This window comes from Takifugu rubripes, chromosome 17 (genome assembly GCF_901000725.2).
Source record: "Takifugu rubripes chromosome 17, fTakRub1.2, whole genome shotgun sequence".
Classification (NCBI taxonomy): Eukaryota; Metazoa; Chordata; class Actinopteri; order Tetraodontiformes; family Tetraodontidae; genus Takifugu; species Takifugu rubripes.
This window is the reverse complement of record NC_042301.1, coordinates 15392090-15402447: the sequence shown is the minus strand read 5'-3', so window position 1 is coordinate 15402447 and position 10358 is coordinate 15392090. Positions and strand designations below refer to the sequence as shown.

Here is a 10358-nt window from a genome sequence, read left to right as displayed (position 1 = left end):
ACGGAACGCACAAATGTTGCAGTGACTAACGTTGAAGGAATCTTTCCGTATTGACGCTGGTGATGGATGAGATCTCCGTCTGCTGCTCTGACCGTACAAGCCTCTAATGTGGCTTTTAATTAATAGCTGATCCCGCTGCATTGATCGTCTGTCTAATTATGGGGCATTAGTGCACCACGCATTGTTTTTCCCCTTGCGAACTATCTGCACGCCCACATCCGCAAACCACTTGTCCACATCACTTTTCACTGTAGCCGCTTTATTACAGGACATCAATATTTCAGCAATTCACAAGTAACCACCCCCCCAGCCCCAAGAGAACCTTTGCCTTCAGCTCCAGGTCCCAGATGCTCAGAATCACATGACATTATTAATTATGTCCATGCCAGAATAATGGAAGGGTTTCTGTGCTTTGGGCCTAATCAATAGCTGTTTATGTGTTCACTGTGATGCAGTATAGCAGCCTGCTGGCAGCCCGCCAGTAGGTATAGAATGAGTCCAGTCAGCAGTGTAGGAGATGTGTGTGTGTGTGTGTGTGTGTGTGTGTGCTGTAGTCTTGGATTTACTGCGTTGGTGCAGCAGCGCATGCCTGCATTCCTCCCACATCTGCTGCATCTGGATGTGCAGAGACACCAGAGGGACAAAAGGAGAAATACTGAGAAAGACAAAAAGCATGAAAAGATTAGAAAAAGACGACGAGAAAAGAGTTTGTTCACCGGGTTAGTAGCCACCAGTCGATCAGGCTGGTTGTTTGGTGATGGATGTTTGTTTTCCTCCACCGGTACCAAGAACGGAAGGACCCCTCAACCTTGACTTAATCAGAACAAGGGGAGGGGAGTCAAAGGAGCGCCGAGCCTCCTGGGTTAGGTTCAGACACACACTGGCTCAGTCCTCTTCCTCAGATACAGCTGTCTCGTTTTAACACTAATTGTTGGGTATCTTTTCAAAAGAAAATTGCCATAACAATGGATTTTGCCTCCATAAAGTCTTGAATAAATGTACAATTATAAATCACTCGCCCGCAACGAGCACATTAGACCCCCAGAGAACCACTCCTTCGGTCCCTTGCTAATCTTTATTTCATGTTCACACCCTGTGCCTGGAAAAGAGATTGACTGTCAAACAGGCACGATGTTTGATCATTAAGTACCGCCCACCAAGCGCCCTAAACACGCGCGCGTGCACGCCTGGACATTATCAGCTTCGGTGGATGAAGGTGTCAAGCAACAAAGAGGCAATAAATCGTGGCAGCCATTTCAAAGCTACACCTGCTAGCATCACGCTGGGCATTATGTTCCACCTATAGAAACAGTGGACACTAACCTTAACTACCGGTATGTTATTGAATGCTGGATGTAACAGCAAATCCTGTTTATTCATCATTTTACTACCGCCATGTGCCCGAGTGTGAAAATTGTACTGTCATTTGTTTTGATTCGCCTCCATCAGCTGGAATACACATAAACACCGTGTTTTTCCAACCTTTTAAAAAACTGCATGTGCTGCTTTCTTGATAATTATGCTTTTAATCAAGCGTGACCTTCTTGCCTTTAACAGCTCTGGGTGTGCTTTGCATTTTGATGGGCCTCCGTGTGCCCTGGGGGGTGGAAATGTAAAGAAAATGGACACGGGCCTGACGTTTCTGGAATGGTACACTCTAAAAAAAGACCGTGAAATGTACATAAAAACATTGTAAAATCCCTACAAAAAAATCTTGTAAACCCAAATACATATATTTTTTGTTTAAATCACTGTGAAATTTTGTAAACTATTAAACAGAATTTTTTGTTAGATTTACTACAACAATATGTGATTTAAATGGAATTAATTTGTTAAAATTACAAATATTGGTAAAAGAAACCGGGAAATACTGCAATACTCATAACAAAGCAACTTTGATAAATTGACGTGCAAATATTGCAAAAACTATTGTTTTAGTCTTTTTTTTAAAAAAAAAAAAAATACAAAAACTATATGTTATTCCCTTGACAAGTTTGTTCTTTTACCAAAATTATTCCTTTTAACATTGATGAAATTATGTTAATTGAGGTCAACCAAATGTGATTTCACACAAAATTTCATTGTAACGTGAAACCGTTTACTGCCTATCTATTTATATTTTTTAAAAATATAAACATATAATGACATTGTTTTTAGTAGCCTATTGTACTGTTCAATCTTAACCCTTGCTTTATATATTTTTTGTCTTTAAATTTTAATGCATTACAGCCCATTATTATTATTGTTGTTATTATTATTAATAATATAATAATAATTATTAATATTATTGTATTTATTTATATAATAATTCAAATAGAAAGCCAGTACTGGTACAATATTCATAATACTCATAATGGGCAGTGCATCGTCATCACTGGCTAATCAACCTAACAGCGCCTCATACCTGAGCAATAAAGCCGCCTCCTTCCGAGACTTATTTTTTTGAGTTTAAAATTGCGCGGGTTAAGCTCGTCTCTGATTGGATAATGATGGAAAGACGTGAAAGGCGCGAGCGCCTCGTTGACGGACACAACTGACACCACTCGCGAACGGGTCGGAACAGAGCAGAAATCGCAGAAATTTTTCATTTCAAAAGATTTTACAAAAAATCGACACACTACATACAAGATTTTGCAGGGTCTATAGTGACTGCGCAATTGGAAAGTCTAAAGTTTGCACGGTAAGTTTTCTTACTTTCTTTGGGAGACCTAGCAAAAATGTGTGCTAATAGCAAATGGCTTAAGTTAGCAATTCTCCATATTTCAGTACATCAGTTCGTAATTATTAAGCAGAAAGAGACAGACAAACACTTGAAATTTTAAAAATGATCACCTGTGTCTTTTGTAAAAAGAAATTGGTTACGTTAAGATGCTATGTGCAACATTGCAGAGTGCATAGGAATGAGCCACGCTGTCTTTTCAAATGTGTTGGCGCCAACTGTAATAAAACCTTTACTACTTACTCGGCTTTCAAGGGCCATTTTTACCGTGTGCACAATATACTTGAGCCACAAGCTGTACCTGTTGTTGTGGATTTAAAATGTGCGGTTTCTTTGTGTGTCCGCCATTTTCAAACAGTGAAAGAGCTGGTGTCACACTTAAAGGATCATATTGGCGAAGGCAGGTCTGTGTCATGTCCAGTAAGTGGTTGTAAGCACGTTTTTACAAAAAAAATCCACATTTACTTCTCACATGTGTAGGAATCATAAAGAATGGATTTGAAGGGAAAAAGGCTTCTCAACTACTTGACCACAGTTTGTGTCCACAAGAGCAAGAGATTCCATCAGACTTATGCAAGGCTTCAGAGGATGCGGTGACAGCATAGTGGCTGCTCAGAAGATGTGAAGGAGATGCTGCTGCTTCTGCTCAGCTACTTTGATGAGAAGGAGTCCATGTTCTTCCATGTAGATGATACATGTCTGGCAGAAGAGGTTGAGCTAGGGCAGGTGCCTCTGACACCCACTATTATTGTCTGTGGTAAGTCTCTTGCATATGTGTCTGAATTTGTTATGTGAGTGACTGAGCTATGGCCACCACACACTTATTAATATAACCTGTTAAATTATAGGCCAGTCCTGCTATTCCTCAACAAGGTACATGCTGAGTCTGGATCGGAACCATGTCAACACAAACATCTCTTCCTTCATTTCTGCATTGTGGCTGATGTTTGGGAGCTACTACTGTTTCAACATCCATTATCCATCTGAGCTGGCTTCTACACTGGAGTTTCTTCAAAGGTGAGTAAACATTTCCTGGGACCTGGAGTCCGGACTGCACCCAGAGCCAAGGCCAAGAGTCAGACCCAGACTAAGAGCCGTAATCACACCTGGTCTTGGTGTGGGTCTGATTCTCGGCCTTGGCTCTGGGTGCAGCATTGGTTTTGATATGACTTTGAGTCTTGGCTCGGACCCAGACTCAGACTGTTTGTTTATATATGGATGTGTGTATTCATTCATTCCTATAGTCTTCTTTTAACTCTATGTTTTTATATGCTTTTATTCTACAGGTGTTTTTTCTTGATAAACCCAGAAAAAGGAACCAAAGTAGAGAATAAAAACTCAAAGCGTCGTCTCAACGTGAACCCTCGAGTTCTGACCCTGATACAGGATCTCGCTGATCATGAGTGGCGTGAAGGCTAAACAAGGACTCTGTTGACTGCTAGAGAAGAGGTGCTGTTAATTTTCACTTTGTTAAATGTACAACATGCAAGTTTTGTTTTAAAGGTGCATTTTGTAACTTTCTATGAAGAGGTTCTGCCACCTGCTTGTTGTCCTTGTTATCCAACAATGTTCCACAGTATTGTAAAAATCTTGTCTATCTTCAATTACTCAAATAGAATACGTTTTAGCAAAAAATAACACAGATAAAGTATGACCTGTAACTCTGTCTGTTCAGCAGTTAAAAAGAGCCAATGCTTGAAAGTTCTTTGTGTTGGGGTCCAGGGTTGTGTTGCTGGTTTCTTCCTGCAGTTGCTTGGAGGAGCCGCTCATCAGCCACGGCTGGCGCCGCAGGCAGACCCACCTGCGGGCTCTCTTCAATCTACCGTGCTATTTACCATGCTATCTTCCCTGCTTGTTCGAGGTCTCCATGTCGTCTGCTGGACCTGTGAATGTGCAGAATCGGACTCCTGAGATTCCTGCAGTCCAGGAGGACTGCCTTAGTGTCCTTGGTGAACGTTCGCAGGTCCAGCAGACGACATGGAGACCTCGAACAAGCAGGGAAGACGCAAGGGAAACAGGCAGAACAAAGCATCAAAGCCACAACACACAGGAGTTCTGTCTTTAAATAGCACGGTAGATTGAAGAGAGCCCGTAGGTGCGTCTGCCTGCGGCGCCAGCCGTGGCTGATGAGTGGCTCCTCCACGCCACTGCAGGTAGACACCAGCAACACAACCCTGGACCCCAACGTCTTTGCATGCTCTATATTTTGAAAAAATGAATCTAATTGTTTGCAACTAATCACAATGGCTGTTCAATAAATTTCCTAAAAGTGATATTCTCTTGTCTTTTATCATGATGTATTTTTGCATTTTTTTGGTGTCGTTCTAATCATTTTAAACTGATTATTAAAACATACAACTACTGCATATAATGAGTAGCTTGTATGTATAATATACAGAACAGCTCCATTTAACATGCAAAGTTTTACTGTTGTTCTACCAGTTTAAATAAATTTATTGACGCATAATAAGTAGTTACATGTAAAAAGTACAGGAAATGATCTATTTATATACAACAATGATCCATGAAATTGCTAGATTTTTTTTGTAGAATTAACAGTTCAGCCTTGGCATTCACTGTAAAACCATTTACATATTTTCTTTGTAAATTTATCTACTGTCCTGTTGGTTTTTTTACAGGAATTCTCTGGTAACCCCAGCTGCCAGCGTTTTCCTGTAAAAACGACGGTCTTTTTCTAACAGTGTAAAAAAAACACGTCCCCAGTTGTGTCCTTGAAGTCGTCATTTCCAGGCTGACCCTGTGGTAACGTCCTCACCTGCGCTTTTTTAAAAGAGTGATGGTTGAATAATGATGGGGGCAGGGCGGCGCGGACACCAGCACCACCACCCAGCTGCGTCGGGATTGTTTGGGGACCCTCCAGTGTGTGTGGAGCACGGCAGATCTGTCAATAATTCACCCTCCTGAGACAGATAAGCTTTACATCTCCAGTCGGACTGGGGAGTCGACTGTTCCTCTGTAGTTCTTTCATCCTCTGATGCGAATTAGTGGGGACCAGCTGAAGCAGCGAATCATCAGCAAAGAAGAATTCCTTTTGCACAACAGAGCAGCAGCAGAATGAGTGACTATGGTGCCGGTGAGTACGTGCATCCCGTCCTCTAGTGTGGAAAAGAACATATATAACAACGACGGTGTGGCCTGATTATCCCAGGAACAGCTGGTGATAAAGATGGGAGCACTTCCTTTCTGCAAATCTTCCCCAGGTGATGGAGAAAAACATTTAAAGAAGAAAAAGTACCACTTTTATGCTATTTTTAATCTCTGCGGGGACGTGTTATTAAAGCGATTGGGAGTTTTAATCCTCCCTCACTTTCAGGAGGATTCTCTTCACCTTCATTTAGTCTTTCAGCTTCTTTGTGTTGTGGACCTCAGAAAAATAGTCAGCAGGCAGGATGTGTCCCTGGATGGCCTCAGCTGCTCGATTATGGACACACACGCACACACACACCTCATCCCCACATGAGTTGATGCAAGATGGCACTCCAGACACTCCCTCCGACTAAAACAACAGAGCGTTTGCATATTTACGTCTTTGCTGGTGTACATCAGCGACATTGGGCGTTGTAGATTGTGTGTGTATCAGTGAGTACACAGTCCTCCAATAAACCAGAATGTCAGCGTCCAAATGGATTTTATTTAAAGTCCAGATGACATTTTACAGTCCCGTCAGGTGCTGCAGCACCGGGTTGCCATGAGGTTGCATCCCTGTTGGTTGGGCTTGTTCGGCTGCTCTCCTGTACCCTCCAAAATAATGAGTCCCATCTGAATAGAGAACAACACTTCATTAAGCCCGATCCCAAAAAACAAGAGAAAACGTAACAAAACTTCAGAATGTCTCAGGAAGCAAGAAGAACTAAAGCTCTCGTTTGGCCAAAATGTTCTTAAATGACCTCTCACGTGCAAAAGGCAGGTGCATTTTTCAGGAGATTCGGTCCCACGGTGCCACCGTGCACCTCAAGCGCATGAGTTCTGTTTCTGTTGGGGAGGCGAGAAATTCAGCTTTCAGCTCGGAGTAGAGATAAACCTTACAACACCTCGTTTGAGGAAAGAAATCTCCCCACAAAATTGAAAATTATTAAAAAAAAGAAATCATGTGATGCTGCAAAGCTTTGATTTGTGGTGATGTTACACAAAAAACTGTTTGTTTGTTTGTTGCCGGGTGCTGTTATTATTATTACGTCCCGGCCGGCTCCAGTAAGATGCGCTGTTATTGTGCATCTCGGGGTCTATACTGTCGCACATCATGCGTTCTCGCAGAAGCTTAGAGGGAGCTTAAGAGGAGGCTTTAGCTCTGGGCTCTATTCAAGGAAGCAGCCACGTTTGTCCCTGCAGTGCACGTCTGGCCGTCTGGCTCTGCTGCCTGAGTCTCGGCTATTATTAGCACCGAGCGATGGCTCATGTTAACGGGCAGGAAGACACGTGACACTGAGGGAGAACCTCACAGTGACTCAACATTTTCTACCAAAAAAAGAACCAAATGAGTGATTTGACAGTAAACTTGGATTTTAAATGTGCTATTTGCAGTATTTGATGCTGTTTTGCTTCCTGGACTGTGATTCTTCATCCACACTGGATCAACCTCCGTCTCTCCCTGTGCACTTTGTCCCTAAAGCTGCTGGAGCACAGCAGGAGGAGGCTAGCAACTGCTACCATGGCAACAGTGATGCACAAGCAGACAGACCGCAAACAGGTATATGTAAATACATCTGAACGATTAGCTTTAAAAAAAAAAAAACAGCGCACAAGAGAATTTGAAGATTTATAAAGATGAAATAAAAGTCCTACTGAACAGAAGCCTTGAGGGACTCCACAGGAGTTAAATGTGAATTTCATCAGTGCTCTATAACCACTAATGAGAGATCTAGTGATGAGAGAGCCAGTGATGTAAGATACAAAATATAAGTTTGATTTAGTCACATATGGGGTGTGAAGCTATTTGTACTCAAAATATCGTCATCACCAATCACCAAATGTCTCATCTTTAATAATAAGACCAGCAGCCCAGTTATCTATTAATCTACTAGCATTTGTATTTTAAACCTACTAAACCCTTTTCTTTTAAAAGGTTACAGATGTTCAGTCTTGTCACTTCTACCTGCAAGGCAGAATTACTCAAAACTCTTCATTTTAGTCTCTGTAAATGTGATATTTTTTGTCACGTGTACATTTTTGTGCCACTGTAAAGCTCTTGTGTTCAGGGCGACTCAAGGTCAGACTTGAAATAAGAAGTTGAAGCACTTTTCAAGTTTAAATAAAGAAGAGGGAGAGCTGTTTCATAACCAGGCTTTTACGCTGGGGGTTCTCAGAGCGGCTCCTGCACGGCAGCATTGCAGGGGTTATAAATCTTTTACAACCGTAACCTGCGACACACTAGCACGCCCAGTGCTGCTGTTGGCCTAAGTGTGGTGGGTATGGAGAGCAGTCACGCCCTCTCACAGCATTTTATGGTCAAACCTCATAAAATCAAAGAAATCAAAGAAATTCACTTTTTTTAACTCCTCAATCTACAGCTCACAACCAGAATTTTAGAAAACTTAAATTCAGGTCCCGCCCTTTTCTTTTGATCAGCTCTGAGATGGTTCCGCATCTTCATCAGAATCCATCTGTGAGAATTTCAATGGATCGGACCTGATTTAAAGATCAAACCGGAGATCCGTGAGGACCTGAGATCCTGCCTGAAGAGCTAAGAGCTGACAGAGCTGCAGCAAGACGAAGGAAGACGTCCCATATCCACTGTAGGGCGGAGGAGGTAGTACAGATGAGAATAATACAGATGCTCCGTGAGGCAAGATCTCAAGGTCTAGGATGGTGTGTGTGTGTGTGCATACATGTGTGTGTGTGTGTAGCAGCTGTGCAGGTCTAAAGATCAGCATACAGTGTAGCAGCAGGTAATCCATCATATCATCTCACACATAGCTGCACCGTGACCCCAAAAGGCAAAACAGACCCCGGAGAGGTCAAGGTGGCGCCGTTGGGTAGGCGGCATTTGAAGATGATTCTGTTCAAAACTGACTCAAACCAAAAGAATAGTTTTTAAGGTCATGAAAATATGCGGCTAAATAGATAAATCGATTCATTTGTGGATTCCATTGTCCAGCTCTGCATCCTGAGGTTGATTAAATAGTTATTCAAGATATGTGTGTGTGTGTGTATATATATATATAAAGTACAGTCAAAATCAATATAAGGGCCATATTTTGCAGATTTCAAGCCAAACTCCCTCCAATTAAAGTATCTTCATCATCATTTAGGTGCATTTCTGCTCCCGTCTTAATTTCACCAATCAACATTTACATGGCAGCTGTACACATAAAATATTATACAAAATGTCTCAAAATTTGTTTGTTTTTTAAAGGTTATCTTTGGACTAAAGTGCATGTTGCATACAAATAAACACGATCCAAGCGTGCGTCCTTGAGAAGGTCAAGTCTTTATTGGTATGGTGTCACACAGCAATACATGAGTAATATTAATAGTAAAGAGAATAGCATGTCAACTACATTCAATCCCTATGCTTTTGTAGCCTCTGCAGCTCTAAGAAATACTAATGAAGAGATAATAATAATGACGGTAACACCCCACTGAACAGAACTACAAACAACAAACACACACACACATGGCCGGAATAAAAGCTGCTGGTGTTTTAAGGCATTTTACTATCATTTGCTCTGTAGTCAAACCTTAAATGGTTGGTTTTTTTTAAAATTAGAGATGGGTCTGCATACTCAGAAACACTTTCATGAAGGACTGTTTGCATGTGAGGGGTGACAGTTTAGGCAGTGTTTTAAACCGTTATCATCGGACACCAGTGAGAACTGATGAGAGGTTTGGTCAGACCGCCGTTAATTGTTTTACACTTAAAGTCAATTTGTTGCCACTTGCGGGTGTGAGAGGCCACTGTGTGGAGAAACAAACACGCTTGCTAATGCACCACGACATACACCACAAACCTTGCTTAAATAAGAGAATCTCAAGTCTGCAGTACAATCAGGATTATTATTTATTATTGTTGTTTTCTATCCCAAGTGAGAGCAGTGTGCAACCAGCTGCGTCTGCATCCAGGCTGGCAGTGAGCAGGCAGAAAAACAAGTGTCTGAAGGTTTCCTAGTCTTGACTCTGTGCTACAACAGACGTTTAATCCAGTCATGGCTAAGGTTATAAAGAGAGCGTTCAGCAATTGTGCAGGCTGTTTCATTTATAATGGTACCTGATGGTTGGATGTGCCAAGAATCCTCCAAATCTATTCTACAAGCGATCGTCTCTGTTTTACTGACAACTACTGATGTAAAAAACACAACTGTGCCCTATTACAGATGGGATGGTCAACTCTAGGCAAGCATGACGGTCTACATACACCATGCACATGATGCTCAGTTCATTCTCTGTTGCCTTTTCAGCATCAAGCTTTGCTCTTAGGTTAAAAATAGGAGTTCAACAAGGACCTCCAACTTGTCCATCTCGGGGCCGTGCAGAGCAGACTGAACTATATTCACACCTCAGGGGGGACAGTTGTGCAAGAGATTAAAGAAGCTTATGAAATTCAAGAGATCGGCTCAGCAAGATGCGTTAATTATCCCGGCTGGTTCACTGTAACTATTCAATGTGCTTCCTATCTAAACTG

At 41.9% G+C, this 10358-nt stretch overlaps 2 long non-coding RNA genes across 4 annotated transcripts; one reads left to right on the top strand and one right to left on the bottom strand.

Moving 5' to 3' along the window:
• The first annotated feature begins 2524 nt into the window (after positions 1-2524).
• LOC115253384 (uncharacterized) lies at positions 2525-4339 on the top strand. 3 transcript variants are annotated; one of them, XR_003891719.1, is made up of 5 exons: positions 2525-2680; positions 3078-3123; positions 3200-3476; positions 3568-3736; positions 4006-4339. It is a non-coding gene; the product is annotated as an uncharacterized lncRNA (long non-coding RNA). The 3 variants fall into 3 exon arrangements; XR_003891720.1 differs by lacking the exon at positions 3078-3123; XR_003891718.1 differs by having other exon boundaries at positions 3078-3476.
• A 2014-nt stretch (positions 4340-6353) lies between these two features.
• On the bottom strand, positions 6354-6711 carry LOC115253346 (uncharacterized). The gene is made up of 2 exons (XR_003891671.1): positions 6635-6711; positions 6354-6499 (listed from the first exon to the last, which is right to left on the bottom strand). It is a non-coding gene; the product is annotated as an uncharacterized lncRNA (long non-coding RNA).
• Positions 6712-10358: the final 3647 nt, after the last annotated feature.